Raw genomic sequence first — 26001 nt, 5'->3', positions numbered from 1 at the left:
TACAAAAGGGGGTGGTGATGGACGGAGCATCTGAACCAATCAAACACTCACACCCAGTCAACAGATCTGGGTTTAATCCATCACCGTTCTTTAGCCCACTCTGCCACCCCAGTTCAGACATGGCCATATGCAAATCAGCCTGACCCTGTGCCTCATGGGAACAGTCCAGCCCGAACTGCCAAGCCATGTCTTCCCTGGACCGGAAACACGCTTCCGAGGATCGGTTTCTGGTGTTTCAGCCGCCTTCAGTCCGGCTTGCTTGAATCCAGTGGCAAAGTGAGCAAGGGACTCATTGTTGGGGCATACCTGCATGTGAAAGAACAAGTGAAAAAGGAAATCCTCCCAATGGTCACAGAATTAGTCATTTCTAGAGTGTACTCAGTTTTCAAGTAATTTGAGACCTTATGAAATATGTTTCAAATAGTTTGCAAGGACAGCAGCTGATGCAGATCCACCTGGTATCCCAACTACTTCCATTCATTTGAGATTCTCCATAATCCACATGATCCCTCTATAAATATCAGACTTAGGGCTTGATTATGATTTTGGCGGCTCGACTCCTGGACCACCATTGTGGCGACTGGGAGTATGCCGCCAACTGGCGGCATCTCAACTAACGCATTACCAGCTAACCACTGGGCTGGCAATGTTGCGGTAGTGGTCCTACAGTGGCTTATCCTTCAGCTTATAGAGAGCCTGCAGCACATTCTGCAGCCATGGCATCGCCTCTTGCACATCGGAGCACTGTGTATTATGCACCATGTCCTGCATGACACACAGTGCTAGCACAACAGTGCAAGAAGAGGGGAGAACAACATGTGTGCCCATGCACTCCCCACGCTGCAGTGCCCTGGGGTACTTTCTGTGGTCCCTTCTCTGCCTTTCGGCTGACCGTTTCATAGTGGAGTTCCCGTCATGAAAAGGTCGGTGGTTAGGCAGGTAATAATCTTCATGGAGGTGCCAGCATCGGCATCACCCCCAGAGACTGCCACTTTCCCCACCCCCTGCCCATCAGGATCCAGGATCCTGGCGGTGGCAGCGGTCTTGCTTCAAGCTTGTTGTGGTCCGACTGCCAACCTCGTAATCGGGCAGCCGGACCGCCAGAGCAGATACAGTAGTCTTGGGACCACCATACTTTTAAGCAGGCCCTTACTCCAAATGCTCAACCACCAGGAACCAGTTACACAAGTGCAATGGAAGAAGTCTGAGATTAAGGTCTCAATTTTCACAAACACCTAGGGCCTGATTTAGAGTTTGGTGGAGTGAAAGCTCTGCCATAAATTGGCAGTGCTGCATTCCCACCAGAATTGTGGTTCTTCCAATCTATTTAGGTTGCAAGAAGAACCAGTGATCTGCTGACAGAGCCATTGCTGGTTCCTCTAGCTGAATCACTTCACAGATGGCATGTCTGCCAACATGTCTGCCATCAGTCAGTGTACATTACAATGTCATTCTGAAATTCCTTTGAGTTGCTTGGGACTGTCAAGGAATGGGTCCTGGAGCAGGACACACACCATATATCCCCATGTGCTAGGATAAGTCTCCCAGGACCACAGGACCATTATATTTCTGCTTTTCAAAACAAATATCTTTGCTAAGTAGATGCTTTATATATGGTCCCAACTATGCAAAACATCTGTGCCTTCGGGGAAGCTGCTGCAGCTGCAAGGCACAGAGATCCCCACATGACAGGATTGCATCTCTAGGTATGGTGGGCGGTCGTCCTACAGGGAAGTGGGGACTATAGATTCCACTGAACTGGTACTCCTTCTGTCAACTCTAACTGAGGCCCCAAATCAGGAACCTGACTTCACCACTAGCTGACACAGCAAGTCCTTTGAACAGAAATAGAAAAACTAGGTAGGAACAACTATTATTCCTTCAAGGGTAACAAGTAATCCTTCACTGTGGGAGCCTGGTTGGTCTCCCTTTCTGTTCCACATCTAAATCTTGATATGAGAGAAGGTATCTGAACAGGGAGATTAAAAGCAAAAGGCTAGTGCACCATTGGTAGTTGTAGTTCAGCACACTCCCCTTCAGGGCTAACTTTCTCGAACAACACATACTCAAAGTCCTCTCGTCCTTTGTTGAACAACATCAGCTGCTACACACTCGGCAAGCCGGGTTCAGGGCTCAGGGCTCACAACAGCACTGAGTTGGTGATGTTTTCAGTGCTGGATGACCTGCGGCTTGCAGCTGATAAGAAGACCCCCTCTGCTCTAATTTTATTAGATCTCTCAGCTGCATTTGACATGGTGAATCAAGTGCAGTTGATAGCTTGTGGGAGTCACTGGGAAGGGTCTCCAACGGATTACTTCTTTCCTGGAAAATCGGTCTCAAAGAGTCCAACTAGGAGACTGCACGTCTAGGCAGGGTAACCGATGATGTGGAATACCACAGGGCTCCGCACTGTCCCCTCTGCTTTTTAATATTTACTTTCGGCCTCTGAGAGATGCACTGGCAAAAACTGATTGTCAGGTGTTCAACTACTCTGATGGCACCCAGTTAATTGTGCAAATGGACAACTCTCCCGACAGCGTTATGTCCAGAATATTCTCAAGTTCACTATGAATTGGATGACCTCTAATTAATTGAAGGTAAATCCAGATAAAACAGAAGTGCTTGCTCTTACTTCAGGGGTCTAGCCCTGGTCCAGTCTTTTTTGGCCTCAAGAGCTGGGCACCACCCCGATACCGGTGCCAGCAGTGAAGAGCCTGGGTATTAAGTTGGACACTGGATTAACCCTAAATAGTCAGGTGTCTGCTGTTGTGGGGAGCTGTATTGGCTTGATGCAACAACTTCCAAAACTGGTGACCCTGCTGTCTTTCTCCACCATGCAAACGGTTGTAACAGCATTAATCTTGTCACGCTTAGACTATGGCAATGCTGTCTACACAGGGCTTCCCGAAAAACTTCTGGGGAAGGTCCACGTGGTTACGAACAATGCTGCAAGGTTGATTTATAAATTGCCAAGAAGAGCCCATGCCACCCCTCTGCTACAAGAGTTACACTGGCTTCCCATTAAGCAAAGGGTTAGATTTAAGGGGCTGGGCATTGTGCACAAGTCTCAGTTTGAAAAGGCACCCAAATACATAAAAGACCGCCTGAGCCTTATGCACCTGGACGCTGTCTCGGGTCGTCAGAATCTAGCTTGTTAGTCTACCCATGTTTTAATAGAACAACTCTAGGGGGCTGGGCATTTTCAGTTACTATCCCCTAGATCTGGAACAAGCTACTGGAGGGTATGCGTAAGGAAGCCAGGTTACTACTGTTCCAGAGGAGACTTGAGACATTCGCGTTCACAGAGGTGCTCACTCTGCTGTGTGTTGAGTAAAGCTGCGCTAAAGGATTCTGCACCTTCTGATTTATGTAATGCATATATTTAACAAGGACCCCCTGAATACAAAGAATTGTAGTTCCTAGACCAGGGAAAACAAATGAGTGATAGGTATCAATCTAGGCAACAACCATAGTAGACATAGGAAGGGACTGAGCTACAACAATAGTTTTTAGAAAAATTGTACAATTTTATTCAAAATTATTAACACAGCTTTAAGTTCATGTAATACAGTCAATTTCAATTTTAAAAGTGGCAAATATATCACAATAAAAATAAACAATCAAGGTATCATAAAAATTTCCATTCAATTAGATGGATGGATACACGTAAGAATAAACAATTAGAAAAATATATAAACAAGGTGGCAAATTTTATCTCTACGCGCGTTTCGGCGGACCAGCGCCTTCTTCTGGAGCAGCCACGGTAATTCTAAAAGGAAAATGCCATACAATAAAAAATTATACACAATATTATGCATGTTCTTTAGATCCTGATTTTTAACACATCAAGTTTCTAATAACTAATGCTTGTCATAGTAGTCTCAGTTTATCCAAAACATTTCATCATGTCTAATTAATTTCATTTCGCTTTCCTTGCCTTACTGGTAGTCACAGGATAATAGACCACAATTAGGGTAAAAGTCTATCAGGAGTATTGTTGGATCACCACTTCCTATATGTTGTGATATATAATAATATCTATAATACATTCCGTCAAGGTAATGGTTCCACAGACTCGTGCAAATGGGTTTAATGAATGGTATACAAATCAAAATTCCTAATATAGGTTTTATAGTTCTAAGCCCTAGTATAGAGATAAAAATGTGTACTTGGGGCATAGCTTAGTATGAATCATTAGTATGGTCTATGGTCACCTATTTCCACAGTGCGAGCATTCATATACTGCTATAGATGTATAAATCTGATAAATAGGTACACTTACTTAAAAAAATGAAGTATAGTGTGGATTAATCGATCTGAATTTTATAAGGAATTTCCTTTATCCTGATTTCTGAGATAGTGCTATGAGAAAGAACAGGGTAATGATTTAAAATGGTCCACAGCGTGCTATGCTACGTGTACTATTTGAAGATGATATTTACCTATTTTGGCATAAGTCCAAGGATTCGTTATCAAATATAATCCTTGATGTCAGATAATTCCAGGATTTAGTCTTTTATAATTGCATATATCCTATGGGGTATAGATAAAAATTGCTTTAGAAAATTTGGTCCAGATATATAGATGATATCTTTTTTGTCTGGACCGATGGGAGGGAGGCTTTGGAGGAGTTCATCTCTTGGATAAATGAGGCAGACCCCAATCTTCGCTTGCCCCAAGTACACATTTTTATCTCTATACTAGGGCTTAGAACTATAAAACCTATATTAGGAATTTTGATTTGTATACCATTCATTAAACCCATTTGCACGAGTCTGTGGAACCATTACCTTGACGGAATGTATTACAGATATTATTATATATCACAACATATAGGAAGTGGTGATCCAACAATACTCCCGATAGACTTTTACCCTAATTGTGGTCTATTATCCTGTGACTACCAGTAAGGCAAGGAAAGCGAAATGAAATTAATTAGACATGATGAAATGTTTTGGATAAACTGAGACTACTATGACAAGCATTAGTTATTAGAAACTTGATGTGTTAAAAATCAGGATCTAAAGAACATGCATAATATTGTGTATAATTTTTTATTGTATGGCATTTTCCTTTTAGAATTACCGTGGCTGCTCCAGAAGAAGGCGCTGGTCCGCCGAAACGCGCGTAGAGATAAAATTTGCCACCTTGTTTATATATTTTTCTAATTGTTTATTCTTACGTGTATCCATCCATCTAATTGAATGGAAATTTTTATGATACCTTGATTGTTTATTTTTATTGTGATATATTTGCCACTTTTAAAATTGAAATTGACTGTATTACATGAACTTAAAGCTGTGTTAATAATTTTGAATAAAATTGTACAATTTTTCTAAAAACTATTGTTGTAGCTCAGTCCCTTCCTATGTCTACTATGGTTGTTGCCTAGATTGATACCTATCACCCTTCTGATTTATGTTACAGCGCTTAGAGACCTTCTGGTGATTGGCTCTCTATAAATACTATTTAACATAACATAACACAATGTATTAGTTGTAACACTCACCACTCACATATTGCCTACAACATAAAAAAGTATGCGTACGAACCTTGCTTTCTGGCCAGGTAAGTCTAAGATGGGGTTCTGGGAAAATAATAAAATAAGGATTTCATTCTTGCTGGTAGGGTTCCATCTGGATCCTCAACCAAACCACAGAAACCAAACCAACCCTCGAATATGAAGGTATTGGTCTCATTGTGATACCACCAGACAGTGCTTCCACTGAGGAATGGTGTCTTTTAGACTCTGTAGTCATACTGAGTGAACAGAACATGGGCAAAGTTTAATACACATTTCAAGAAGAAACAAGTTTACTAACAGCTTTCGGCCTATTGTTCGGCAGTGTCTTTTAATATTCAAAAGAAGAGTATATTAGCTTAGGCTAATTGCAGTAACCGCCTGTATTGATAACTACATGAGCCTACTAAATCTGAAACATATAATAAAACATGAAACCCTCATGTATCAAAATTAAAAACAAAAGACACGTAAACCTCCTCCAAATATTCATTTCTACCACTGCATTTAAACGAGTCTTCAATTTTAATATGATTTGGGGATCCTAGAAGTTCCACATAAGGAATAAATAGATTGGAAGGCTCTGATTTAATAAATCATCCAGAGCTAAAGTTAAAAATTACAATACATGTAAAAACATTATTTCATCGATTTTGTTGAGCAATACATGTTGCAAGCAACTTAATAAGACTAGGGGGCATATTATCAAGATCGGTGATAAAATTATCGGCGCTTTAGCGTCAGAAAACTGCCGCTAAAACTGCGATAATGGGCTTGATAATATGTCCTTGTGAATTCCCATAGCAGCCCAGGTTCTGGTGTTAACCTGGACTGCTATGGGAATTCACAAGGGCATATTATCAAGCCCATTATTGCCATTTTAGTGGCAGTTTCCTGCCGCTAAAGCGGCAATAATTTTATCGCAGTTCTTGATAATATGCCCCTAAGTGTGCTAGTACACAGATATTAGACCGATCTCACCATCGTAATAAATTACTGAAAAAATTATTTCGGACAAGCCATATCATTAAATTCTCTCAAAAGTTTAATTTCATTATATAGCATCTTGGATTTCGATATATAATATATGTACAAAGTATATGCAGAGACAGTTACAGTTTTCATCATACATAGAATCATAAGTGCATACAAGATGGTTGAAAGTGCAAATGCGATACATCCTGTGAAATAAAAATTTTAAATAAACAAAAAAAGTGGATCATGCTCAGACGGAAAAATACGAGCAGTAGCCTAAAAAGTGCAAAATACATTCATTATGTAGTGCAATCTACGTAGCAGCATACATGTTATCAAAGTGCAAGTGCATAAGTACCGTAGTAATTCCATTAATCCTTTGATCCTTTAAGAGGTCAACTAGCTTAGTAAGATGTAATTCTAATTGTACCATTAGAATCTATAACATACCACTAGATTCTATAGCATAATCAAATATACAATATGAGGACCCTACAATCTATATATATAAAAAGGAATGTATGTCTGTCTGTCTGTCTGTCTGTCTGCTTGTCTTTTATGCATTACTACACCATTCATCCGATCGCCATGAACCTTTTGGAAGTTGTTGAGTACACTCCCACAAAGGTTTCTGGCATAACATTTTTTTAAATATCGGCCCCCCAGGGCCCTCATAATCTTTCGAATACTGATGTAGGCACCAGACGGAAAAACAACAAATTGTGTATCCACAAGCACTCGTATAAATAAATAGAATTAAAACACCATTCATCCGATTGCCATGAAACTTTGGGAAGTTGTTGAGTACACTCCCGCGAAGGTTTCTGGCATAATTTATTTTAAATATCGGCCCCCCCAGGGCCCTCATAATCTTTTGAATACTGATGTACGCACAAGACGGAAAAACAACGAATCGTGTATCCACAAGCACTCAAATAAATAAATAGAATTAAAATGACACTTTGAAATGTTTTCCATATTAAAATGAATAAGTTTCAATAAAAATGACACAATGTAAATTGAATGTTATCATAACGAGTTTCCTTGAATTTCCTTTCTTCGGAGATCGCAGCAACGCGCGACTGGTAAGCTAGTCCTAAATATAATGTAATATATAATAAATATTGTCCACATAGGCCCTCTTCAACATACCATAGCCTACTTCTTTACATTGGTTCTTATCTAAAACATATAAAAATGTGTTTTAAAAAGATTAAAATTTTAAAACACAATTGCTCAGTAGGGGGTGAGGCAGAAGAAAATTTCGGGCCTCCTCGGCAGTGGCAATGTTATATTTTAAATACAATGGCCTCAACAAACAATGTCATAGTGGTTGCAATAGGGGGCAGACAAATAAAACATCATATGAATCCTGTACCCAGCTTCCACATAGGTGACTTAGGGCCATATGTGGGTATCCCAATTGCGGTTGCAAATGCAGAAATTCGCAGAATTTCTGTGTTTGCGATCGCAATTTGGGCAGTGTGCTATGTAGCACACAAACACCCACACACAAAATAAGGAATCGCAAACTTTGCGATTCCTTATTTTGCAAATGCCTTTAAGGAATCCCAAATTGAGATTCCTTAAATGAAATGTAGGTAGCACCCAAGTTGTGCAAATTTATGCTTAAGGAATCGCAAATTACCACCAACTTCAGGTTGGTGGTTATTTGCGATTTCTTTGAAAAAATCACTTTTTTGCATTTTTCAAAATGCCATGTGGGACACATACATGCTCTTAGCGCATGTATGTGCGCCAAATGTGCACACATGGTTATTTCAGGGGTGCAATAGGGTGTCCTATTGACACCCTTTCAACCTTGAAATTGCATTCTTAATTTGCGATTCTCTATTTGAGAATCACAAATTGAGAATGTCTTCCCATTCATTCCTATGGGCCTTCTAGCCCATAGGAATGAATAGAAGGTATTCCTTATTTGCGAATCTCAATTTACGCTTCACAAATAAGGAATAGGTGGGATTTGCAAAATATTTTGCTAATCCTACCTACATTTCGTTTTGCGATTCTCTAATTGTGATTCCCTAAAAATCGCAATTTGAGAATCGCAAAACATGTATTACCTACATATGGCCCATTGTCCCTCCTGCCTGGCTAATCCTTCTCACTCCCCTGTCACAAGTCGTAGGGGCAGCATATTCATCCTTAACAACAGAGTAGTTCTGTGCACTCGATGAGGGAGATTCCATACAACATATGGTTGAGGCTGTTTATAAATACTGCTCCCAACTATTGTATCATTGCCAGATTGACCTAAGCACAAAGTGGTATCTCTTTTTCGACAGACTTCATAATGGACTTTTTTAATTAACATTTTCAAAGCTTGTTTTGGTAAAGAGCCTAGGCTGCTAAACCCAGTGCCAAATAAATCTGCCGCTTTTGCACAATCCTAAAAACAACGCTTTTCCCCTTCAGGCTTACAAATATTTCCTATTCTAGCGCTGCTCGTAAAGGGTTTTCAGCGCTGTTCAACAAGGTATTACTCCATCACAAGCATGCAGCCGTGGCGAACACATAGGTCGAAAGGAGCCCGAAATCAAGCCTGATCGTTGCTATGGGGGCTGCTTTATTCAGATTACAGATCTTGCACCAAATACCCCCGCTGCCTTCTCAAAAAGGCCCACTGCTCTTCGTCCACTAATCCGCAAGCGTAACTCAGTGCTGGCGGGATTTTCATTTTGTGTACTGATAGAAGGTGTGCAAAGTGTCTTTGCCAGCAACATTTAAAAAATCAACCAACTGCGCATGCCTGAGATATTGCCTCACTTCGGCATTGGTCAATATGATCATTGCTTGAATATCTGCTTGTAAAAATTCTTCCCAGGTATGGGTACAACTTCATTACATCAATTTTACCTGTCCTTAGGAACCTGTGCACATTTTTCACAACTCTACACCCACGATATTTAAAAATTATAATTTTACTTTTTGCTATATATATATTTTTTAAATGGTCATCCGCATAGCGTGCTAACTCATTAAAGCGCCTGTGCAGTCCAATCGGGTTAGATCCATCAGAATGGCGTTATCCGCATAGACCAGGTAGCTCAATTTCATTGTTCCTAATTTGGGGGAGTCCCCTTTACCCAGCCCCACCCTACTCGGCAGGTCACTAATGTAAAGAGAGAAAAGGGGAGGGGCTAACACGCACCCTTGCTTCAACCCATTATGAGTCTCTACTTTATTCGACAGGCCCTGATTACCCCCTATCAAAACCTGAGTCCAAGTTGAGGAGTGCAATGCTATAAAAAGTCTCAGTAAATGCATAGGGATCCCCATTGCTGCAAATTTCCTCCACAGTGACCCCCAGTCCACTCAGTTGAAAGCCTTGGAGAAATCTATAAAGGCAGTGTACAGGGCCATTCCCTTACCCATTGGATATATTTCCATTAGAGTGTGCAAGGCGGTAACATTATCTAATGTGCCGCTATGCTTACAAAACCCTGCTTGCTCTGCCGGGACAAAGTTACTTCTGAAAGCCCAGACCTGAAGATAGAGATGGATGCTTTTAGCGAACAATTTTCCAGTCGCATCTAGAAGTGCGATTTGCCTAAAGCTGGTGGGGGACCTTTTGGGACCCTTTTTATATAATGGAACCACAATACTTCCTCTACAAGAATATGGGATAATCCTGTATGGATAGCAATGGGAGAAAACCAACCATTTTAACAAAATCCCTTATCAATGAAAAAAATCACTTTAATCAGTTCCAAACAACTTATACATCAAAGTTCAATATAGCTTTTGTAATTTTTGGGCCATTGACACATGAGGTCAGCCTGCGTTTTGGTCACAGGGAGACATATTTTTAAATTGTGAATAATAAAAAACATACTGAACAAACAAAAATTAAGATATGCTTGTAACCATGCAGTGCAACTTGCATTTTACAGTTGCGTTACAATATGGCTGTCATTAATATTTTTAGCTGTCGGAGTCTGTTTAGTGCCCTGAATTCATCTCATTTAAGTCCCTGTTCAGAAGGACAACAGTGAAGGGGAATGAAATGTAATTTCCCACAAAGCTGCATCCACTTGGTGTAATCTGTTTAGCAAGCATCCCGCCACAGCAGTGGCCCAAAGCCTAGGAACACAATAAGTGGTGAAAACCAGAGATTCGTAACAGTGGAATGTAATTCCCTACAATCAGGATACTTCATTTGGAAATTGTATTGCAGCAACAGTTTCCAACTACTAGATGTTAAAATGTTATTATTAAGTTTTCCATTAATAGTAGTAGAAGTACCGAATTTGATGGTAAAGCCTCTTTACTATTCAATACCAGTGCACATGCAATTGGTAGGGTTTTGGTTCATAATTCAGGTCATATTCTCTTGACGTCTTGAAGAAGGAGTAACATTTAGATATTACCATTATTTTTCACCATATTTTGGATATGATACAATGCAGGCTCATTGGCCAATTCCAACTTGCTTTCTGGACCCCACGATTATTGGGAAGCGTGTCTGAAGTACTCTTGTTCTCTAGGTTAGAGGTGTCCATTGTAGCTCCAGCAGAGTTATAGCCATGTCAGATTTTGGGGATATCTGCAAAAGATAGATTTGCATCCAATACAACTCATTGTTAGATGGTATCCTGAAATTTGTCATGCAAATTTTCTAGACCTACAAGTGACAATTTGCCCTTAGAATTGAAAACCATTGACTTATCTTATTACATGTTGTTTTATGCCAACAAAATCTTATAATCACCAAAGGAAAACAAGGAAAAGTATTATACCAGAGTGATCTATATGGTTAGCAATTGTACGGCGACTTTGGGACCATTCAGACAAAGGCAGTCAGGTTTAGCATGTTATACACCCTGACAGATCAATGCAGGAGTGGTATTTTTCTTAAGTGTAAATATGGTACTAAATACCATGTATTACATTTGAATAAAGAAGTAAAATGGAGACTATATCAATGTCTCTAAATAAAGAGTTGCAAGAAAGGAGGACGACAACTGGTAAGCTGGAGTTTAGTCTCTTTGTTGAGTGGAGAAACATTTGGATGTATACATTCTAGACCTTCTTGCAGATTGTTGCATTCAGTGATTTTGTCTAAAATAATTTGGCTGCATTCCAAAAGGTAATTTCACTTTGTATGTTCCTGATTTCATGCTTTCTAAATTACAATACGTTTTTAGGATCGCTGGATTTCCAAGCTGGTGTGTGGCTTATTTGTACTTTATAGCAACTATTTAAATGTTTGCCCCGTGTGCCTCTTTAATTTGCATGCGCCCAGTCTAAGAAACAAATCAAATAGATAAACATCATTTTTATTCAACACTGTGAGGGGCATCCTAATTCCTGTAGGAGTGTGAGAGAAGTTTCCCATTACACAGTTTTTAATTCACCTAAAGAGTTGCATGTAAGGGAGTCATTTATTTGTGTCACAGAGATCCCTTTTTTATTTGAAGGTCATAAGTAATAATGTTAATATAGCACATTGAACCATGAACTGTCATCAAATAGCTGAATGCAAACTTCATGGTATAGATTAGAATGCTATGTTTTCCCCAGTCTTTTTTTATCCTAATGTTGATACAAATGTTTTGTTTGGATAGCAATACATGCTTAATAGTGAAACCAACCCCAACCACTTTGCTGCATTTTAAATCCTAAGTTTATGCTTCTCCCAACCACACCCTCTTAAAATATATTGCCTACTAATATGGATGACATGTGATTCATACACCTTGTAATCCTCATTGTTTTATGTAACATTTCTTATAGACTAACTTACACATATATAATTCGTTGTTTTTGTATAATGTGTGTGTGATGTAAAGTGCACTAACACATTACACTGTTAGGAGTAGCACTACAAAACAAACTAAATGCATGTGAAAGAGGGGCTAATGAGAGATGAGGGGCACTGCTGGAGGGAGTAGTAAGGGAATCCATGGAGCAGGATGTAATGCGGGGGAGGAGCACCAAAAAGATTGTCACACCGGGCGCCACCAGTGCTAATGTCGGCCCTGCGTAGTGTCCTCTTGGTGTCAGCAGGTCCCCAGGTGATCACTTTACTGGTGGTGAGAACATACGGCCAAATGTACAAAGGGTTTTTGCGGTTGAAACTCCTCTTATTTAATTAAAAACAGGATTTGCTTTGTAAACAACCCTTTTTCATATTGAAAAAACTCATTCTGTGATTCAGAACATTTGTTTTGAATCTTAGAAATGATTAAGAAATAGCAATTTGAAAGGTGCATGTATGCAGCGTCCCTTCCAAATTGCGATTCAGTCATCTATTTATCAGTGGCAATTCAAGGAAAAGACTTCCTGCATTCATTCTGGTTTACCAAGTTTTGTATATGGAGGCCCATCCAGACTTAAATATCTGTTTATTAAAAAGAAAATCTGCTTCATGTTTGGTTGTTAACGGGAAGACGACTGGTATGTAATCTGCGTAGTTATTAATACTAGCTGCTGATTTAAACTGCTTTTCGGGAAGCTGGATATTAATATCTAACTTACCTATTTGTGTTGATAAGTTAATCGATCTGAAAGGGGCGGTGCTTTTAAAAAATAGCTATAACAGAATAAAGAAGATAAAAACATCATTTTATAAATGTCTATTATATAGTTTTTAATATATATGTATATAATATTGTTTTTATATTATTTAGTTACGTTGTATTTGTTTTTGTTATGTGTTGTATTTTTTTAATGTTAAGTATATTTAATCACTTGTAATGTGTTTTTTATTTGGCAATACATTTTAATGTTTTTATTTATTTTATGTCAATTTGTTTGGTGGGTGGTTGGTTTTGTACAGATATAGGATGGAAAGTTTTTAAAATATTTATTTTTAATTGATTACTGAATTTTATTTTATACATTTTAGTTTGTTAATTAGATAATTAATTTTATAGCAGTATTATTTTAAAAAATGGTTGTTGTGATTTTCTTTTGGCTAAAAATTGTATTTGTTTTTGCAGTTGTTGGACTTTGAATGTTGGGTTAATACGGTGGGAAATATTTTAAATTGATGTTTACATATTTTAATTGATATAATTTTTTATGTTGTTTTATTTATAATTGTCAATGTATAATTACTTGTTTTTAGTTTTAACGATGCCCTGTAACAAAGATCCATGCATAGATGGATTCCCTGCAGGGTTTCATAAATTAAATACAACAATACTGGTACCACAGTTTTACTGAGTCTTTAAGAAGGCAGAAATCACGGTCAGAACATGTGCTGAATTTAACATGGCTCATATTAGCCTCATATTGAAGCCCACTAAAGACCCAACACAATGTGTGAGTTACCGAGCAATATCCTTATAAATACAGACATGAACATATTGGCCAAAGTACTTGTTACCAGACTAAAGAAAGTCCTCCAGAGTCATGAATGAAAAGACATGGCTATCGTTTGATTCAGAAAAGGCTTTCAACAGGTTAGAATGGGTATACCTCTTTAGAACATTGAGGAGGGTAGGAGTTAGTACAGGATTTCTTGACACGAAATGCTGGATCTACTTGTGTTCTACAGCACAGGTTGACTGTGGGGGCATCTGTTGCAGCCCTTTACCATATCTAGAGGGATGAGACAGGTGTTTCCTCATCTCCTCTTTTATTCCTCACAGCATTAGAATTTAGAACCACTCACAGTGGATATTTATCAATGTGAAAACATATGGGTCATTGATACAGCTGTCGGCCAAATCAAACTCTTATCCTATACTGATGATATTCTCTCTACACTCAGCGACCATGAAGCCTCAATTCCCCAACTAATGTTTTCCTGATTGCTGAGTTTTTGACCACCTCTGGAAATAAGATTAACTGGTCAAAGAAAAAAGCGCTGTCTCTTACAAAATGGCCAATTAGAAGGTCCCTTAATAACTTTGGCTTTTGTGGAAACCCACAGGACTGAGATATCTAGGCTTCCAGGTCACAAGAGGCTTTAGAGGAGATGGTGACAACCACTTTACAGTTGTTGCTGGCTCAAATGAATGGTGACTTCCACAGGTGGTTCTCCTTACATCTTCTAGTGGGGTAGTACCCAAGTGGTAAATATGAATTATGCGTTTGGTATGCTACCACTTGTAATTCCTAAGACACTCCTTTAGACCATAAATAAGTATGTTAAAGCCTGAGTGGGCAGAAAGTCTAGAATAAATCTGCAAAACTTCATGCAGACTCAAGGGTGGGGGTCTTCATCTAACGCATATGTATGTGTACTATGTTGCTCACCACATCTTGCAGCCGGGATACTGTATGTCCCCTGCCTTGAATTGACCCTCTTGGGTCACTGTAGAAACATCTGTGGTGTACACGACAATAGGCCTGAGTATACTATACTGTACTTGATCGCTCTCATTAAAAATGTGCCCCATCCATAATGGTGGCAATGTGAACAGCATGAAGAGATGTGCATAGGAGTCTGGCCATAAATGGTCAACTTCACAAGGGGGTTCCAATCTGGTCTAACACAGATCTTAAGTTAGGCCATGACGCTTTTTACTGGCCACAATGGACTGAAATATAGATTATGGTGATCAAGTATGTTTACAACACCACTGCTAATATGATGAAGGCCTTTGACGCCCTCTGTAGGAACTTTTTCCTAATGCAAATAAACTATTGACAATAATGACAACTGCGCAATTGTGCTTATTGCCAAACCAGTGGCTCTATCAGAGTCACCTATTAGAAATTGCTTCCTTGGGGAAATTCTAAGGGTGCTGTCTCCAACTCAAACCAAATTATTGTTGACTTACTATATTTTCATAATTCAGGACAAACTTAACCTGTTCGAAGATGCGTGGTATCCTGTCAAAACATTAAATGAGCCCCGGCCCCTTTCACTTGACGATAAAGGGCTTTTGTGCCCTTACTCAATATTCCATCCACATGACTGTGACTCAACGAGAGGGGAAACTTTACAAATGATGGACCGATTCCACGAAACACGAACTAGTGTGCTGATGGAGTGACTATGGAGGAAGTAATGGACTGGGGAAAAGATTTGGGAGAAGCAATGCTCATTGTTATAGATTTTCTGTTATACTCTATACTCTTTACAGATCCCTCTCACTTGACCTCATTAGTATCAGCTTATATTCTTGAAAATATTCTTCTTCATTTTGTGCTTTTCTACCCTTTTTTTGCACTTATTTTTCTCTTATAAGCAGACACCTATGTATATGGTTGTAGTAAGAATGTTGTTTCTCACATCTGTATGACCATCTTTTGGTATATCCTAGTTCATTACTTTGAACATTTTGCATGATAAAATAATAAAGAATGCATACACACTTCTAAAATATTTAAATAAGTATAGGTTATGTCTATTAATTTTTTATATATTTAATTAATGTTGCATTAAATTAGGACAGGGAAGTTTAAATCTGACCTTTCTAAATGTTAACATTTTCCTTACTATTGCTTATGCTGAAGTTGGAATAGTGCTTCTGACGACTGCAAACACTTTCCCTACTGTTGCTTATGTTGGAGTGGGAATAGTAAATCTAATCCTTCTAAAGTCCAACTTTTTCAACTACTATTGCTTAAGACAGAGTGGAAAAAGTAAAACTGACCCCTTCAAAGTCCAACATTTTCACTACTATTGCTAGGAGCAAGACCACTGACTCATTGTCAGTGAAATTTCTCTCCCACCCTCGCAGCTCCACCATTAAGTGAGGTGCCCCTGCCCCTGCACTCTTGAGTGTTGGTGATCGAGGCCCTCCTCCACCCGCAGGTTTCCCTGCGCCTCATCCCTGGTGGTCCAGTGGACCTCTGTCTCCTTTCTTTCTTTCTGCTCCTTCGCTCCTTTTTCTCCCCTTTCTATCTTTCACCTTTCTGCACCTCTGCTCTTTTGCGCCTTATTTCTGCCCATTTCCCTTTCTCTCCCTCTGCTCCTTCACTCGTTTTCACTCGTTTTTTCCCCTTTCTATCTTTCACCTTCCTGCACCTCTGCTCTTCTGTGCCTTATTTTTGCCCATTTTCCCTTTCTCTCCCTCTGCTCCTTCACACGTTTTCACTCGTTTTTTTACCCTTTCTATCTTTCTCCTTTCTGCTCTTTTCTGCATCTCTGCTCTTTTGTGCCTTATTTCTGCTTATTTTCCCTTTTTTCTTTATCCCTTCTTTCCTCCCTTTACCTTTCCCGCCGCTGCTGCCCCCGCGGCCCCTCCCCCCCAGCACGACCGGCCCAATCCAGCTCCCCTCCCCGCTCCCGCCTCCCAGCTGTCCAGCCCTCCCCGACCCCTACTTAATGGCGGCCACTGCGGGGACAGGCGAGCAAGACCACTGACTCATTGTCAGTGAAATTGCTCTCCCACCCTCGCAGCTCCACCATTAAGTGAGGTGCCCCTGCCCCTGCACTCTTGAGTGTTGGTGATCGAGGCCCTCCTCCACCCGCAGGTTTCCCTGCGCCTCATCCCTGGTGGTCCAGTGGACCTCTGTCTCCTTTCTTTCTTTCTGCTCCTTCGCTCCTTTTTCTCCCCTTTCTATCTTTCACCTTTCTGCACCTCTGCTCTTTTGCGCCTTATTTCTGCCCATTTCCCTTTCTCTCCCTCTGCTCCTTCACTCGTTTTCACTCGTTTTTTTCCCTTTCTATCTTTCACCTTCCTGCACCTCTGCTCTTCTGTGCCTTATTTTTGCCCATTTTCCCTTTCTCTCCCTCTGCTCCTTCACACGTTTTCACTCGTTTTTTTACCCTTTCTATCTTTCTCCTTTCTGCTCTTTTCTGCATCTCTGCTCTTTTGTGCCTTATTTCTGCTTATTTTCCCTTTTTTCTTTATCCCTTCTTTCCTCCCTTTACCTTTCCCCGCCGCTGCTGCCCCCGCGGCCCCTCCCCCCCAGCACGACCGGCCCAATCCAGCTCCCCTCCCCGCTCCCGCCTCCCAGCTGTCCAGCCCTCCCCGACCCCTACTTAATGGCGGCCACTGCGGGGACAGGCGAGCAAGACCACTGACTCATTGTCAGTGAAATTGCTCTCCCACCCTCGCAGCTCCACCATTAAGTGAGGTGCCCCTGCCCCTGCACTCTTGAGTGTTGGTGATCGAGGCCCTCCTCCACCCGCAGGTTTCCCTGCGCCTCATCCCTGGTGGTCCAGTGGACCTCTGTCTCCTTTCTTTCTTTCTGCTCCTTCGCTCCTTTTTCTCCCCTTTCTATCTTTCACCTTTCTGCACCTCTGCTCTTTTGCGCCTTATTTCTGCCCATTTCCCTTTCTCTCCCTCTGCTCCTTCACTCGTTTTCACTCGTTTTTTTCCCTTTCTATCTTTCACCTTCCTGCACCTCTGCTCTTCTGTGCCTTATTTTTGCCCATTTTCCCTTTCTCTCCCTCTGCTCCTTCACACGTTTTCACTCGTTTTTTTACCCTTTCTATCTTTCTCCTTTCTGCTCTTTTCTGCATCTCTGCTCTTTTGTGCCTTATTTCTGCTTATTTTCCCTTTTTTCTTTATCCCTTCTTTCCTCCCTTTACCTTTCCCCGCCGCTGCTGCCCCCGCGGCCCCTCCCCCCCCAGCACGACCGGCCCAATCCAGCTCCCCTCCCCGCTCCCGCCTCCCAGCTGTCCAGCCCTCCCCGACCCCTACTTAATGGCGGCCACTGCGGGCGCGCCGCTGGTGCACCGAAGGCGCGTCAAAGGCAAGCACGTCTGCGCCCGTCTGCGACCCGTCCGTGACCAGCACCAGGAACCCTGGACCTCCGCCCCGCCAACGCTACGACCCAGCAGCACTCCACGCACTCAACCCAGGCTGCAACAACAACTGCAAGCTAGCATCACCAGCCGACACCCATGGACCCTTTAGCTGTCACCGCTGCCGGCACACCTGCAGCATCGCCAAGAACACGGATCCAGCACAACCCGCCCACAAGAACACAACCGAACCGAAGACCCTACAATGCATCCTCCTCAACGTCCGATCCCTCCACAAACACGCCACAGAAATCTGGGACCTCCTCGACAGCACAACCCCAGACGTAGCATTCTTCACCGAAACCTGGACCAACACCACCTCAGGACCGGACATCGCCATCGCCATCCCCCAAGGATACAAGATCTCCAGGAAGGACCGCCCCATCCACCCAGGAGGAGGAATCGCCATCGTCCACAAATCCAGCCTCCGCCTGAGCACACTCCCTGACGAGTCCACAGAACTGATGGAACACCTTCACTTCAAGATACTGGCCAGCCCCACCGCCGCCCTCCGAGGAACCCTCATCTACCGACCCCCTGGACCCCGCGGACCCTTCGCCAACTCCATTACGGACATTATCTCCCCGCAGGCCATCACATCTACCAACTACACCCTGCTGGGAGACCTCAACTTCCACCTCGACAATCAACTGGACCCCAACACCACATCCCTCCTGGACAACCTCCACAACATTGGACTCCGCCAGATCGTGACCGAGCCCACGCACTCAGCAGGACACACCCTCGACCCCCTCTTCACTACAGGAAACTCCATCACCTTCAGCCACACCACCGAACTCCCATGGACCGACCATCGTTGCGTCCACTTCACCTTCAGAACACCCACCATCCACAGACACCAGCACCTGCTTCCACAAAGAAACTGGACCAAAATCACCGATGACCAGCTCACCTCCTCACTCAACAACTCCACCCCAACCATCGCGGAAAACGACGACCCCAACACCGCAGCCCGAACCCTGCATAGATGGATCTCGGACAGCACCAACACCATAGCCCCCCTCAAGAAAAACAACAATACCCATGCCAAGAAAGCCAGATGGTTTACCACCGAACTTCGAGAGTCCAGGCGCACATGCCGCCGCCTCGAAAAGGCCTGGAGAAACACCAAATCCACAGAAGCCCACAACAACTTCAGAGCCGCCACCAACGCCCACCATCAACTCATCAGAGAAACGAGGAAAAAAGCGATTGAAGACAGAATCTCCACCCACGCACACAACAGCAAGGAACTCTTCAGCATCATCAAGGAGTTCGCCCAACCCACCAGCGAGTCTACCGACATCCCTCCCTCACAAAACCTCTGCGACAAACTCAGCATCTTTTTCCACCACAAAATCAAGAGCATCTACGACAACTTCGACGAAGACAACCAACACACTGAACCCTCACCAACCACCCCCGACACCCGGAAACCAGTGATTGATGACTGGACAGCCCTCACCACCGAAGACACACTGAAGACAATGAAGTCAATCCACTCAGGGGCCCCACAGACCCCTGCCCCCACCACATCTTCAACAGAGCCGCCAACACCATCGCACCCATGCTCCGCCAAACCATCAACTGCTCCCTGGCGACCGCCTCATTCCCCGACGACTGGAAACACGCCGAGGTCAACCCCCTCCTAAAGAAACCCTCAGCGGACCCCACCGACCTCAAAAACTACAGACCCATCTCCCTGCTCCCGTTCCCAGCTAAAGTCATCGAGAAAGCCATCAACAGCCAACTCGCCACATTCATTGAAGAACACAACATCCTCGACTCCTCCCAATCCGGCTTCAGAAAAAACCACAGTACGGAAACCGCCCTCCTCGCCGCAACAGACGACATCCGCACCTTACTGGACAAAGGAGAAACAGTAGCCCTCATCCTCCTCGACCTATCAGCGGCGTTCGACACAGTCTCCCACTGCACCCTAATACGCAGACTCTACGATGCAGGAATCCAGGACAAGGCCCTCGACTGGATCTGCTCCTTCCTCTCCAGCAGGACGCAGCGTGTCAGACTCCCCCCTTTCCTCTCGGACCCCACACCTATCACCTGCGGAGTCCCCCAGGGCTCCTCCCTCAGCCCGACGCTCTTCAACGTCTACATGGCTCCACTTGCCCCCATCTTCAGAACCTACGGACTCAACATCGTGTCATATGCAGACGACACCCAGCTCATCCTCTCCCTATCCAACGAGCCCAACACCGCCAGACGCAACTTTCGAGAAGGCATGGAAGCCGTCGCCAAATGGATGAAAAACAGCTGCCTACAACTAAACAGCAACAAAACAGAAGTACTCATCATGGGCCCAAACCCCGACGCCTGGAGTGACACCTGGTGGCCCACCGCCCTCGGAAACCCGCCTGTGGTAAATAAATAATTAATGACCGGTTCTATTTTTCAGAATAATCAATAAACAGGTAGCTCAATAAATAAGAGTCAAGATTCGAGGTAGCTGGAGTTTACAGGCTTTAATCAGGCATAAAGGACAGGAACAGGACAGCCTGTATGGGAATAGGTTGGCAGCTGCCGGGGACAGGAATAGGCTAGGCTAACTTTTAATATGCGAGTACAGTATATATACTTAAACAAATACATTACATTCAATACAGTAGGCGTAGCAGTAGGCGTGGTTCGTAACAGTCGCGAAAGATAAGGGCAAAATGATGTGACAAGAAGGCGTGTACAGGGCGTATACATAGACATGTGATGCAAACGTAACAGAATATGTCATAAACGGGGCGGAAACATGGAGGGGGCTACCTGAGCAGCTGGGACCTCTAACCTAGTGGTGCGCGCAAACGGGCAATGACGTGTTACCAGGGAGAACTGGGGGCTATGACTTCTGCGCTAGAAGAGGAGACTAAAGTCTGGAGTGTCAGAGCGACATGTACCCAGGGCATATCTAGTATCTGGTGTTTAGAGTACATGTTGATAGAATCCAAAAGTTATCAGGGTAAAAGCTAATAGACTCTAAGACTGGTGCATGCATAATTCTATATGTAGTGCGTGTGCGAGGAATATTCTATGAATATTAATACAGTATTTCTCTTTCATGGAGACATAAAGGCTAGACCATGACGGAAACTATTGATGCGATCCAGTAGCTTAGGAATGCAGAGAAGGAGGGCTAGACTGATAACTAGAAGCATAACATATTCTTGGCAGACTGGGAGGCAGAGCCAGGCCGGGCCGGGCACTGCGTGGCATGAAGTAAGCGAAGGGTCAGGGATACAGGTGGGGGCTGCATCGTTCCTCGGAGAGGGTTCAGGAGACAGGAGCTGAATCTGAGTCCGGGCCCTTTTGAGGCCTAGAAACGGGGACAATTCAATGAATTAACGTGCACACTGTGAAAGGTGACAACGTAGGTTTACATAGGCCTAATATTCGTTGTTTTCACGAAGACTGGAAACTGGCATACTAGAGATGGACACAACTGTAATTGCGTCTTTAATCGATCAGAGGGGAATACATGCATATCGATCATGCACATATAACAAAATATGGGGAACACGTAGGCACATATAACATGGCAAAATTTACTTTTCCACATTCCCTCCTTGTGCCCTACGTTTCCATCAGGAAACATCAATATTCATGATACCATCTATCATTTCATATAGCATCATTTGCTCGTCTCGAATTGTCTTGGAACGGGATTTAGGACTAGGAATACAAGAGGTAGCACACATGCCGCAAATCGCAGGGCCACATTGTATACAGAGGCAGCAACTGAATATGATCATTACTGCAATACCTAGGAATGACAATACTTTCCATCCCCAGGCAGATATAATACTCCAGAGCCAACCGGACCAGGTCCAGGTGCCTGGATTCTGGTGTAACTGATGGGCAATTTTATGAAGTCTGGTTATAGCTGAATAAACAGACGGCGCGTTATTAGGAATGAAAATGCAACAACTAGATCCGATGACTCTACATGCTCCTCCTCTATCGGCCAGTATGACGTCAAGAACGAGACGATTTTGGAGCACGACAAATCTCATAGCAGATTGCTCTTCGGTTAAGTTACCTAGAGCAGAAGTAGTCTCATTCACTACTGCTTCAAGGGTTCTGGTTAACCTACGTATTAACTTACTATTCTGGACAGGTCCTATAAAAAAGAAGAAACCTTTATTGAAGTCTTGATACTGTTCTAGAGTAGTTTCAGTTTGATCGACAATTGGGGACTCGATCTCCCTTCTATGTCTGACGTCTACTAGATGCGTGTTTCGGTGATAATCGGATGGGGCTAGAAAAACTGGTGGCAGTAGGAAGGCAATGTAACATGTTCCATCCCAATCGAGGGGCAGACGAACATATGCGGTCTGACCACAAACAAAATAAGAATGACGTGAGGCTTTGAAAATAGATTTCCCACTGTCACTATACTCGACAATAGTAGTACAATCACTATGTCCTACATGTGCGGAACCATTCTTTCTGACACATAATTCGCCTTTGACTGGTAGTACTGAAATAGCAGGTAAATCTGGAGTAGTATCGGACTGAACATTCAGGACCATGAAATTCGAAGAATAATTACCCAAATCATATACTTCGTTTTCTAGATCTAACCCTGTTCTATGGGAAAGACCTTGCTTGTCTGGGAAACATGTTCTATTCAGAAGGGACATATCATTTGAGGATGACGTTAACGTGGACCATGCCCCACACGAACCATTGTGTGAAAACGGATAAGGAAAGAGTGGCAGAACTCCCTTCGGTGTCTGGAAAGGGGGGAGTCGACCACACACCCAACAATTAGTGGCATTGCTGGTCTGGTGTGAATAGTGTAACATTCTGATAAATGTATTATTTCGCATAGCAAGACGATAGGATAGCTCGTGAGGAGGCAGATCACTAAATGTGTGCTCTACTGTAGCGTTAGAAAACTTGTTTACATGTGAACTTGAAAAACATAAATGTAAAGCATAACTTGTGCAGGTAACCATTAGACTTAAAAACAATATAAAACTTAGAAAAACGATACATCGTATAGAGTTTTGACTAACTCTCTCACTATGGGGGTCTATCTCATACATTTCAGAAACCTGTCTAACCGTTTCACCCGAGAGGGACTTAGACAATTAAACTGGCTGACTTAGTTTTACTGGACCGGAGTTTTAATTTATACTCCTGTTGCGGAGTTTTCTCTAACAGAGGTATTTTAAGTTCGGAATCAAGTTCAGAGTCTGTTTTTAGGCAGTCCTTAGAAATAGAACAGTCCTTTGCAAAAGTCTTTTCACGAACTCCATGGAATTTTTTGACGTGGGACAGGTGGACCCATCCTTTCCTGCCCTCTAACTTCACTGCTGTCCTTGTAGTTAATAAAACTAGGCGAGGCTCCTTCCAACGGGGTTCCAGCGGACTTGAACGATCAAAATTCCGCACCAACACGAGGCTTCCTGGAATGACTTCATGCGGTTTCACCTCGGTGTTGTCTGGAAATGCGGCGGCAACCTGTGAACGACAAGAGTGTAGGGCAGACATCAAGGAAGCTAGGTAATCTGTCAGCATATTACTGGAAACATCTGTAATACTGCGGGGTCTAGGTGTACCCCACATGTTTGGGGGGCGGCCGAATACGACCTCATATGGGGACAGACCTGATCTGGAATGTGCAACCATCCGCATATAAAATAAGGCTACTGGCAGGGCAACTAGCCAGTCTACACCTTTCTCTTTGCATACTTTCGCAATGCGAATTTTCAGGGTCTGATTATGTCTCTCTACGAGACCGGCTGCTTCAGGATGGCGTACACAATGGAACTTCCACTGGTACCCTAACAGAAGGGAAACATGTTTCATAAGCTCAGATGAGAATGGCTGGCCGTTATCAGAATACACGACCCTAGGGAGTCCATAGCGGGGAAAGAATTCACGAACCAACTGCCTGGCAGTGGTCGCGGCTGTGTAATCTGGAACTGGATATGCTTCTGTCCACCTGGACAAAGCGCATACAACTACGAGGACATACTTGAAACCTCGACATCGCTCCATCTGAATGTAATCCATCTGGAGGACTTCAAAAGGGTGGTCAGGAGGTTGGAATCCACCTTGTTCCACCGGGACACTTTTACCTGGATTGAACTGACAACATATCATACAAGTACGGACTTTCTGCTTGGCTGCAGCTCGTAAGTGCTTGTTGAACCTTAGGTTCTGAATACTGTCTAACATAGCTTTTTCTCCTAAATGTGCTGGACTATGTGCGGTATTAATAATGACTTGAACCATAGAGTCGGGGAGAAACCATGTGGCTTTTCCCTTCGTCACCCATCCTTGATCTGTCTGGACCCCTCCTTGTTCGGACCATTTCTTGATTTCTTCGGGAGTAGCATGTAACTGTATGTCTATGACATCTTGTGTAGGGTCTTTAACTGGCATACAAGTAGTCAGATCTGGAGTGAGTGTCTGTGTCATGTTAACTGGAATGTCTGGAGTCTGAGCTGTAAGCTTGGCTGTTCGATCTGCTAGATCGTTACCTTGGGAAACGATATCAGTAACTTTCGTATGTGCCTTGCACTTCATGATAGCGATAGCTGTCGGTAAATGTATTGCATCTAACAGAGCCTGGATGAGGAGACCATGCTGAATCTTGGTTCCATGAGAAGTCATGAAACCTCTCTCCTGCCAGAGCACTCCGAAGTCGTGTACGACTCCGAATGCATAACGTGAATCTGTATATATGTTTACTTTCAGGTTCTTGGCACGTATGCAGGCTTGGGTCAGAGCGACTAGCTCTGCTGCTTGAGCAGACAGGGTGTCAATACGATGTGTTTCTATAACTTCGGTTTCAGTAGTCACTGCATACGCGGCTACTAGTTCTCCTGTACTAGTTCTCATACATGAACCATCCACATAAAGTGTCAGGTCGGGATTAGGTAATGCAATGTCTGTCAGGTCTTGTCTTGGCTTAGTCATAGTATTAACAACTTCCACACAGTCATGTGTGGCAGGATTTGAAGTAACTGAGGGTAACAGTGTAGCAGGATTTAGAATGTTGCAGCGTCTGATTTCTATGTGTGGCTGGAACAGTGTCAGTTCATAACCTGTTAAACGTGCAATTGTCAAGTGCTGAGTCTGTGTTCGGTTTAAAAGAACTTCCACGGAGTGTGGAACTTGTACTGTCAGGGAGTGTCCTAACACTATGGAATCACTTTGTCTGATAGCTAGAGCTGTGGCTGCAACTGACTTGAGGCACGCAGGCAGAGCCTGGGCTACTGGATCTAATGTGCTCGAAAAATAAGCACAGGGCTTGTACTGTCCTGCTTGATCTTGTGTGAGAACAGATAATGCAGTACCATCACGTTCTGTGACAAAAAGTGTAAAAGGCTTACTGTAGTTCGGTGTTGCTAGAACAGGTGCTTGGCATAGGGCTTTCTTTAATTCATTGAAAACAATTGTATGTTCAGATGTCCAAGGGAGGACAGTCGATACGGCTGCCTCCTGTGTCGTTAACTGTATCAGTGGCTTGGCTAGAAATGCATACTGAGGAATCCATTGTCTGCAATAAGAAGTAAGGCCAATAAAAGCTCGTACCTCCTTCTGTGTCTTGGGCTGTGGAAGACTCGCTATTAACTGGATACGGTCTGGTGTCAACTGCCTACCCCACTTGGACAGTAAGTGGCCTAAGTAGATCACTTGCTGGACACAGAATTGTAATTTGGAAGGGGACACCTTGTGCCCCATCTCGGCCAGGAAATACAGAACTGTGAGTGACGCACGCTCGCAGTCACGTTCAGAACGGGCTGTGATCAGTAGATCATCGACATACTGGAGCAGGGCAGTGTCAGTTGGCATGTGAATATTG

This window comes from Lissotriton helveticus, chromosome 7 (assembly GCF_964261635.1).
Source record: "Lissotriton helveticus chromosome 7, aLisHel1.1, whole genome shotgun sequence".
Lineage (NCBI taxonomy): Eukaryota > Metazoa > Chordata > Amphibia > Caudata > Salamandridae > Lissotriton > Lissotriton helveticus.
The sequence above is the reverse complement of the archived record's forward strand: the minus strand, read 5'-3'. Positions refer to the sequence as shown.